This window comes from Pyxicephalus adspersus, chromosome 12 (genome assembly GCF_032062135.1).
Source record: "Pyxicephalus adspersus chromosome 12, UCB_Pads_2.0, whole genome shotgun sequence".
NCBI classification, from domain to species: domain Eukaryota; kingdom Metazoa; phylum Chordata; class Amphibia; order Anura; family Pyxicephalidae; genus Pyxicephalus; species Pyxicephalus adspersus.
Genome location: NC_092869.1, coordinates 1,485,423 through 1,496,342, shown reverse-complemented (window position 1 = coordinate 1,496,342; position 10,920 = coordinate 1,485,423). Strand labels below are relative to the sequence as shown.

The 10,920-nt window shown below is 49.6% G+C and overlaps 1 protein-coding gene across 4 annotated transcripts in view; it reads left to right on the top strand.

Annotated features, from left to right (window-relative positions):
- LOC140341946 (semaphorin-4A-like) overlaps positions 1-10,920 on the top strand; it is a gene marked incomplete at its 3' end in the record, with an annotated part of 14,083 nt that overhangs the window by 975 nt on the left and 2,188 nt on the right. Inside the window, 1 exon segment of one of the 4 annotated variants that reach the window (XM_072427910.1) lies at positions 7,976-8,872. 4 annotated transcript variants of the gene reach the window in all.

Here is a 10,920-nt window from a genome sequence, read left to right as displayed (position 1 = left end):
ATAAGAAAAGCAAGCAAATCCGGGACTGGAAGGGGGCCAAAATGAGGGGAAAACAAGGGCCCCAAAAATAAGTCACTGAAATGGGTGCCAAAAATAAAGGGCCGAAAGGCCCCCAGTAGTGGCAACTTTTAGAACCAGGCCACCTATTGGACACACCAAACCCCGCCCACTTCCTGCTATATGCAAATCAGGAGCAGTAACACCCCCGAGGTGTACAGGGATGGAGCTGGGGTGAACGGGGTGCCCCCATATGAATTGTCTTTGGAACTGAAGTCGGAGGATCAGCATGGCAGCCAGGGAAACAGCATTTTCAGGGATTGGCAATGGCCCCAGGATGAGCCTAATAGCCAGGCTATCTGCATTTTAGGTTTCCTTGGCTTCAGTTATTGGATTCACCAACACGCAGCTAGTTGGCTTGGAGTAAATTATACAGAAGCCAGTGGACCAGCATGACAGCCAGGGAACCGGCATTATTATATTTAGAGGTTAGTGATAGCGGCCTGTATGTAGGGGCGTCATTCACCGTACCGTCATCCCATGGTGGGGTATCACAGCCACTCCACCTTCCCAGAATCCTTCGCTGCTCAGAGCCGCCATTGGTCTCATTGGATGATGGGATTCCATTGGACTCTGCTATCTGGACAGGTAGACCCAGGTGCAGTGACACAGTTCATCCACCAGGTGGCACCCAAATGCTTTCTCCACCTTTCATTGTATGTTGGATTTTATTCTAGTCAGGTGCGGAGGGGACTACACTTCCCAGCATTTCCTGCCGCAGAGCCTCCTGGGAGTTGTAGTCACCCTTCATTGAATTTTGTCAGTTGTTACAATTAGGTTGTGGTGCTGTCAGGGGCCCCTAAGGATGTGAATGGTCATAGGCTGTCCATTCCCATTGCCGGTAGGCCGAGTACAGGTGTAATCCGGGCACATTCACCTGGACCTGGGATTCACCACTCATCCAATTGGGGGAAAGGAGAGGGGAGAGAGGAAAAATAAAGAAAAGTCATCTCACTTACCAGTGATCATCCAATCAGAGGGCTCCTCCAGGTAACAGAGATCCAGCATTCTGTAGCTGCCAGAACAGTGCAGATGGAAGCCACCTGAGGCGCACCAATCACTGACCACAGCCCTGGACAGGCTGAAGCTGATTGGTTGGAACTGATTAGAGGCCCAGGTGATCCAACCCGAAGAATCAGCATCAACCTGCAGACATTGTTATCATCCAATCAGAGGGGGAGTCATAAAATATACAAAATATACCCCCCCCTGCAGGTGAATTAATCTCAGCCACATCCAACTGGAGGATTCACCTGCAGAGAAGGTTTGCTGAACGTCACATTCACTGATTTATAATTCATCCCTAACGTCTTTATTTTTAATATCGATATTGCTGACATATACCGTAGTGTGGTACAGCTGGCATGTATGAAGGGTATTTGTGGCATCGGTCTGGCGCCGTCTATGGGGGGTAGGGACAGATGACGGTGTTCCTCGGGGGAGGGCAGTGACAGATATTTATCCGGATGATTCCGGGTCACGGGGAAACCGCTCATTACTCCCCATGAAGGGGGCAATTAGGGGGGCGGGGAGAATTCACCACCGGTAATTAGAATGTCACCGAAAAGTTGAATCTGATTGGTGGATACACCGAATATTGTCGTTAGTTTTCTTTCCACCCTTCCCATTGGTTGGGTTGGGTGGGAAATTGGCCAACTGAAGGAAAGGAAGGTGATTGGTGAAAAACAGAGGGACCGGCATTGGCTGGAGAGGTGACACAGCCACCAATTAAAGCCAAGTAAAGTTGGGGGTGGTGGGAGCCCCTCCTAATGGGCACAGCAGGGGTAACTTTCCATCACCTGATATTTTGGAGTCACATTGGATTCTGTGATTGGCCAGCATTGCCTGGGTACCGGTCCAGGTTATATTGGAGTGACACTAGGGGGCGTTACCCTTCCTGCACCGGGTGAGGGGGCATTTGGCGGATTCCTATATTCTTCTAATTCAGAAGTGATTATTTCCTCTGTGATCCGGCCCTTCTGCCAATACTTTTTTCAGGCCACGGGGGAGTTGTTAGTATTTGGGGATGAGATGTAATTGCTCGAACTGGAACTCACAATAACTATCTCCCCCCACCAGTAGATGGCGCTCTCCTCTTCCTTACGGGTCCTCTGCACTCTTCAATTACAATGCAGGACTGCAGCTCCTGCATTGAATGTAATGACGTCAGATTGACAGGGACCAAACAGAAGCAGCACCAGAGGATTGGCCAATGAGAGCAGGAATCATGTCGGAGGGGGGGGTAAATAAAGGGAAACTTCTATTCTGGATGGAAATGTTTAACCTGTGGAGTGTTGGGGGTGTAGATCTGTTATCTCCTGGGGATTTAGGTATATGTTATTTGGTGCTATTTGGTGTTTCAGTTAGAGAGAGACATCTGAAAGTAGGCAGCTCTGGCTGTGCCTAGCTATCCCATGGTGCTCTGTGAATCCTGTGCCATGGGTGAATACTGTATTAAATGTCTATATGTAAATCATGAATCATTTGTAGAACTTCAGGGTGGCCAAAACGTTTCACGATCCCCCTGTTGGACCCTTAGATGTACGTCAGTTGCTGATCTTTTCAGGAGGGTCAGCCATTATTGGCTTTTTTCTGGAGGCCCTGGACTCTGCTAAATGTATGGGGAAAAGTGGCTCAACCCATTTGGAAATCTTTCCCAATTACTATAATTACCCCAATATATTCATCACCATCATTGTCTTGGGCCCCCATCTCCTTCCTTACCTCTGATTGGCTCTTGTAGGTCTTTCTCAGGCTCCACCCTCTTCGGCTGCCATACTACTCTCCATTATCCTAGCAGTTCCATCCAGCCAATCACTTTGCTCCGTGTCCATTTTGCCACCCAATGCAGGATGAATGTGGTCGGAATTTGCTGTGGATTGGGCAGCATTAGGTTGGCATGGCGGGCTTGGCACATTATGACTTTTTCACCCGTCGGCAGCCTCAGATAAAAGAAGCATCTGCCAATCTGGCTGGCGGTGCTGCGGAGTCACCCAAAACAGATGTTTGGGGGCTAGAGGACCATAATCCCTTCTAATATTACCCCCCCCCCCCCTTTCTTTCTTCTCTCCTCTCTCTGTCTCTCCCCCTCTGTGTTTCTCTTCTCTCTCTTTCTGTCTCCTTTCTTCTTTTCATCTCTCCTCTCTCTTTCTCTCCTTTTTTCTTCTCTCCCCTCTCCTCTCCTCTCCTCTCTGTAATATTTTACACATTTTGTTTTTATGTTTTTTCCTGTAACACTTTTTTTCTTGTCATATTCCTCTTGTTGGGTCTCTGAGTCATTGTGGCCCTTCAGAGTTTTTGGTTCCACAAATCATCTATTATTACCTTTCTGTGGTCTCACTGGCAGATTTGCGATTGCCCCGGAACTTGCATGAAAACGCAAAGCGTCCGATTATTAGTCACGATGTCTGAGCTCAGCCAATTTATAACACGGAAAAGATTCACCCTTTACTCTCATTCACCCCTCTGTGTTTCATCCTCTATAAATGTCAGCAGAATGTTTAGGGTGCCACAAATGCCACATGATACGGTTAAAGTGGACCTGTCATCAGGGATCTCTTCTCATGTTCCATGATGTATCAGCTCCAGGTATTGATTACTGATCACAGAGGTCACATGACTTCCCCATGGCAAGGACAGCACCATGTTTATTCAGACATCATGCAGGATCACCACCTGGACAAGGATGACAGTCATGTGACACCTGGTCATTGACCATATTTGGTCACATCTGGGATTCCCAAGGCTATCATTGGTCATTTTAACCTGCCAATCGTTCAGCGGTCATGTGGTGCTGCATGTGGCCCGAACCAAATATCGCCCTGAACCTCAGCACCACTCACCCTGATCACACGCCTGGCACAGACACATGATTAAAGAGGACCTGTCCTTGTGTGAGATGAAGATAAGATAGAGGAAGTGGGATCATTCACTGATCAAGACACAGGAAAGGGGGGGCTGAATTTCAGTTTCATACAAACATTCACTCAATGGCCTTCCTTTGGTCCTTACACCAAGGACGCACGCTGCTCACAGCACCCCCCCCCCCCCCTTGCTGAACATGTTTGGTGGTTTAATATCCCGTTATAAATTCTCTGATATATTCCAGGTGACCCCAGGTGATGCCTGAACAAAGATGGTGCTGGCCATTACCGGTATTGTCAGGGGGGGTCATGTGATCTCTGTGAGAGGACAGAAACACCTGGAAGCAGGGGCGACATCAGGAGGTGTAAAGTGAGCATCTGTACAGGGGCCCAGACCTTCCTCAAGGGCCCCATGTCAGTTCTGTACAGGGGCCCACTGTTGGCTATTTCTGTCACAGCCTGTAGGTGTCACCCTGACATGTTCTATCTGATGACAGGTCCTCTTTAATGAAATACCATTGGCTCATCGTCGTTCTTTGTCATCTTTTAGTAAATCCGCCGGTTTCGTGCTGTGTATTTAATGTCCGGCCAAAGGAAGTTTTAACCTCCCCCCAGGTGATCGTTTTGGCATGCCGTACGTTCCTCTTTGATCTCATGTTTTTGATGTGGCCGGTACTGAGGAATCCGGCGTGGAAACACAAATGGATGAAATGAGCGGCGAGGATTTCCTGCCCAATAAGGCGATTAACGGGTCTGGGTCACATAATCTCTGGGGTGGCACTGGGTCACATGGTCTCTGCGGCGGCACTAGGTCACATGGTCTTCCCTATTGTCACATGACCGTTCCCTATAATCGATTTTTCCTGTATGAAGATCTTGTTGTTGGATTCTTTCATGCTGGGATAGAGGGAATAAAGTGGACCTGTCATGAGATATCCATATAAATGTATAAAATCTTACTTCCTGCTCCTGTGATTGGCTCACCTGACAGTTGCTTTGCTCTGTGTATTATAAGGGCCGGTATCCTGACAGTGACAACACAGGAGCAGAATTGGGTGATAGGCATAGAGCGTTGTCACCTTATAACAAGTGATATCAGAGATTCGTCATCCATGGAGATGCAGACGTGCAGTGCAGTATGTGGCCCCTCCATGCCCCGTCTCTGTACCTGCAAAGCAGAAGCGGGTAAGAATGTGCAGTTGGCAAAGACAGAACCCCCCTCCTCCCCTCCCCCGCCTCCACTTCTCAGAATTTATTTTTACCTTCAAATATTTAATTCCGAAACTCCTTATTGGCTGCGAGTGACCCTCAAAGTGACAAAAAGGGAACAGAGGTTTTGCACTTCCCCCCACAATGCTCCCCCCCCCCTTGGTATTCGCAGTGCAGCAACCACCAGCGCTCACCACATGCGACTTCCTGTGCCTGCGCATCACCTGCAGCGTTCGAAATGTCTGATCTTTGGGGGCGGGGCAGACAGGCCAGGGGGTGGGGCATTGTTATAGACACAAATAACTAGTGTGCGATTTTATTGGCTGTCCCTTATGACCCCGTCAGATCTGATTGGGGGCAAAATAATGGGTTCTCTTTAATGCCCCCCATGTGCTGACCAGAGGAGAGAGCAGAGAGATGAACTCATCAGTCTTCCCCTTCACTGTCTTAATCATGGGCTGGGGGAGGAATATGACCTGTAAATGTTACGACCAGACAGGGCTGTGCTGTGTGACAGAGCTGTGTAAATCTGGATGGACAATGTTTTTATGTGGGAACTAATAGCTGGGCGCATGCTGCACTTCCTGTCCATTACTGGCAGTTGATGGAGGCACTCAGGGCCAATAATAAGCATCCGGCTCTCCGCTAATTAGGAAGATTCAATCAGGGAGGAGGAAGTTGGATCCGCTCATTGTGAAATTCTTTACATTGGGCCCCTAAATGAGGAATTTGTGAGACCCTCAGGGTGGGGGAAGGGGGGAAGCTATCTATGTGAGTTCTGAGCTGTGATCAAATCATTGGGTGTTCTATTCACGTGTCATTTAGCCCGAATTTGGGGTCACCGGGGGCTCTATATCTGCTTATTACATAGGCGGGCCCGGCTTCCTTTTTAATACTTCATATATGGCGCTGCTGATCTCCTGCAGACTCTTGGCAGCCACTTCCTGTCTATAGGATGTCATGGGGTCTCTTGGGATCAGACTTCTCATGGTGACAAGACTGTAGCTGGGTAAGGGCCACTTGTAGTCTCCAATGGAAACCCATGTGACAGGGTGACAATGCAGGACACAATTAGGGGACAGGGACAGAGGGTTGTCACCCCCAGCAATGATAACAGACTGTGAGCAGCATTGGATTGTCAGCTCTTCGTGTCACAGGGGGGAGGGGACCCCATGGCAAAGCTTCACCCCTAAACTACATTAGAAAAAACAAAATATCCTCCATGGCAACCTCTCATCACTCCCATCTCTCACCTTAGCAACAACCTGGCCTGTAGTTACAGACAGCCTGGCCCCTCCCTTGCGGAGCTCTGCACTGATCAGGTGACCGTCCACATGACCTGGGATTGGATGGCTGAGGTGGAAGGTTCTGAGTTGATCATCTGACAGACGTGGAGACACCGGGGAGGACACCTACATACAGGAACAGGTAAGTCTCTATGGCCCTTGGCTTTGGGTCCCATAGCAACGGTTGCCATGTAATCCCCAGGTCACAGCCCACAGGGTGCCCTGAGCTGCAACCTGCATCTCATTCTGCTCAGGTATGGCCACCAATCTGCTGATCCGTGGGGGAAAGGAGACTGAGGAAATTCTCCCTCCGGCCTGCAGCAGATTGATGACATCATCTCAGCCTAGACAAAGTCACTGAGTGTTTCATAAAGATAAATGATGAGGCTTTTCTGAAATACGAGACTGTCACTGCTCACATTTCTGTATCCTGTGATGAAAGGTTTTACAATGTTTCCATTACTTGAAGGAGCAGAGAACAGGAAGTCCCCATCCTCTAATTATCTGATGGGGCAATTGGCACTTCCTGTGCAGCCCTTAATGCTTTGCCAGAGCTGATTCTGTCATTTGTGGGGTGCTGCATTCCATAGTTTGCCCGGCCAGTGGCCCCGGGCCCTAACTGCCACAATTTTTTGGGAGCTGAGCATTTGGGGCCCCACTAAAACTATGCCCGCCTGGAAGACCCTGAAAATAATGCGGCGTCCCATTTTTTCCTGGGACGTAGTCACATGATCTGCTTTGGCCACATTGGCTGTGGGTGATCAGGTGACATTTCCTTTTATGGTAACATTTTATGTAATATTTAGGAGCGGCTGTAGGCGGAGCATTAGATTGGCTGTAGGCGGGGCTTCCTCTGCTGAGTGCCAGCTCTTGGGCTCAGCACTACCTGCCAGTTCTGTCCTTATTTTTCTTTTCTCGTGCGAGTGACACAGAGAGCGCTGTGTACAAAGAACATTCCGGGGATTATACCCCCCCCAGTCGTCCAGGGATGGCGCAGTCCCAAGGGGGAGACAATGGGGTCCTTTTATCTGCGGAGAGCCCTCTGGTATTATGAAATGAAGGACACGGCAGGGGGGCCGCTGGGCTCTCGTGTCAGTCTGACGTGGATTCCGCCCACAGATGTGAGATATTCATCACCCACCATATCTAAATTTTCATTCTGCTTGTAGCATCTCATGGCTGCTGATCTCCTGCAGCCTCTTTGCAGCCACTTCTGTCTTCATTACTCCACCAATGGTCGCATGGCATTTTCTCAGGCCAGGATTCCTAATGGTGACAACGCTGGGAATAACGGCCACTTGTAGTCCCCATCAGAAGGCCATGTGACTGGGTGACAACACTGGAGCACGATTGGGAGATGGGGACAAAGTGTTGTCACCTTATAACAGGAAGTGCTGGGATCCTCTTATATTTTTACATTGTTTCAATTTAGATTTGAAAATTGAAGCTTGTAATAAAAAAAAAAACATTTGAGGCTCTGTCAGCTGATTGGTGTAGAACCTATGGGGGTCGGGAACAGCCAATGGCTGCCATTCCTGTGCTGTAGTTTCGCCTCTCTGCAGGTGATCATTGGCTCACAGCTGGAGTCCAAAAACAAGCGGAGGATGGGGACGCTCTATGTGCCCATGGGGGGCTTTGTACTCTACCATGGTGTATGTCAGCTCTCTATCCTGATGGCCCAATACAAAGCCGCTATTGGCCAAACGTTCGGAAATGGCGATCCGATCTATCGTTTTTCCTCTCACAATAACGTTTATTCACCCAAAGCCAGCAAATCTCATAACGATCAGCCCGACCGGTTCTACCACTTCCTTGTCTGCCCTCCTGAACTTGTCACCGGCTCATTCACCCGGCACGTGGACGCAATTACCTGACACATTCACCTGACACATTCACCAATCGGTATCGCACACTTATGGGATTAGTAAGCAGCTGGCCTGGATGGAGTTTCTATTAACCCTTTAGAGGGCAGGGCAGCCGCCAGTCCAGCAATTGGTCGCTTACGGATTTACGGTAAGCGTTCGTCAAGAAGGGACAGGATAGGCCGGCCACGGCGCCATAAACTATCAATACTTCTGATCGGACACAAATCGGTGACCCATGGGCGATCACCAATCCAAGCGCTCCTGTTTACACTGCGTCGTGGCGTTTACCGTCACCAATCAGGTGGCACTGTTTACCATTGTTTGGGATTTTCTAGGCGGGGCCAAGGGCTGTGATGTCACAGTATTGATTTGAATAGGTATGTCTGGGGGAGGGGCAGTGGGTGTGTCCGCCCTTGTTTGAGGTCTTACCTGCTGATCAGGGCGAGGCGTCCCCGTCACTGATTGGTTTCACTCTCCGATCTGCTGGATCTCTTCCTGTGTGTGGCTGGTGAGTCAGGGGGAGACAGCGTACAGCGACCCTTCATTGGGGATCTGCGTTATTCTTCCGGCAGCACGGTACAGGTAAGGACAGGTGAGAAGGGGGCGCGCCATTGTTTTATTCTCCAATCTTTTTTATTTTTTGTACATCGGTGTCACGATTTCTTACCAACGAGCGCCTGTCGGTCGCTGATTTCTGGGGAGCCCGGCGGTCAGATGTAGGTCACACACCTACAATCGTCCCAAAGCAACCTTGAAAAGTCTCGTCTGATTGGTCGTTGTACAATTGTGAGGATGGGAATCGTTTCTGGGTGAAAGATGATTGAAAGCAACGACATCGGTCAGGGCGCGGGAAGCATTCCAGTTTGGCCAATCATACACAAAGAAGGTTGGCCACCAGATCAGGGGCAAGTGGTCACCCGAAACGCCAAATGTGTGATCCACTTAAAGGGTTATACATCGATAAAAGGTCACCGCAGATCATTGATGATGAACTACAAGTCACAGAATGCAGAGTCCATGTTCAGTGCTAGCCCCCTGGTGGACTACAAGTATCAGAATGTCTTCTACCTGACAGTCTCAGCGTCTCCCCCTAGGGATGGCTCTGGTTTGGTGCCCTGTGGTGGCTGTGCTGGCCCTTTAAGAAGTGGCAGGCAGTGCTGGAGGGGCTGAGCTGTTGTAACTTGCTATGAGCATTGTGAATTGTCTTCCTCATTCCTGCCAGTCCTCGGTGACAACAACAGCCAGAGCACACTGCAAGGGATCGGGAACCGCGGAACCCCACAACGGTGAGTGACATGCAGGACCCCCAAACATTTCATGGATTGCTCTGCACACCTGTGCCGGTCTATTGGGTCATTGTTCTTGGTCCCACAAGTGTCTGGGGGTCGTTATTCTGGGACCCACAAGTGTCTGGGGGTCGTTATTCTGGGACCCACAAGTGTCTGGGGGTCGTTATTCTGGGACCCACAAGTGTCCGGGGGTCGTTATTCTGGGTCCCACAAGTGTCCGGGGGTCGTTGTTCTGGGACCCCCCAGTGTCCGGGGGTCGTTATTCTGGGACCCACAAGTGTCCGGGGGTCATTGTTCTGGGTCTCACAAGTGTCCGGGGTCATTGTTCTGGGACCCACAAGTGTCTGGGGTCGTTATTCTGGGACCCACAAGTGTCCGGGGTCGTTATTCTGGGACCCACAAGTGTCCGGGGGTCGTTATTCTGGGACCCACAAGTGTCCGGGGTCGTTATTCTGGGACCCACAAGTGTCCGGGGGTCATTGTTCTGGGTCTCACAAGTGTCCGGGGTCGTTGTCCCCATCTGCTTTGGCCATTGGTGGTCCACCCACTTCACTCTTCTTGGCTCCAACCACGTTGGTCTTCCTTTGTTCCATTTGGTGTCCCAATCATCCCACTCCAAGGTGTTTCCTCTTTTTTACTTCACATTCGGGATTTTTCTCCTTTGTGTATCTAGGATCTTTCGCTTCCCGTGCCGAGTTAACAAAAGGGAACTGATTCAAGGAAGTTTTTGAATCTCGCTAGACAGGATTGCGACATAGCGGGTGGCAGACGGACAATCGGTGCCAAGATAACATGTGAATTATCAGAGGCACGTCCCCTCCTCCCACCTAGGAATCCTCGTAATATTGAATTTCCTCTGAAATCTACACACGTTATCACCGTAACCTCTGATTGGATGGGTTTAGTCAGCGTTATACCTTGTGAGTCATAAACAATTGTAACTTTTTTATGGTTTATTATGTCCTGGTGATCTGCAGCAACTTTACCACCAATTCCGGTCTACCTGCACTCCAGAGATGGCTGCATGGTGATGGTAATATTAGTGGCCCACGTCTGCTTAATGTGGTAATATAGTGGCCCATGTCTGCTTAATGTGGTAATATAGTGCCCCACGTCTGCTTAATGTGGTAATATAGTGGCCCACGTCTGCTTAATGTGGTAATAATAGGGGCCCACGTCTGCTTAATGTGGTCATAATAGTGGCCCACGTCTGCTTAATGCGGTAATATTAGTGGCCCACGTCTGCTTAATGTGGTTATATTAGTGGCCCACGTCTGCTTAATGTGGTCATAATAGGGGCCCACGTCTGCTTAATGTGGTAATATAGTGGCCCACGTCTGCTTAATGTGGT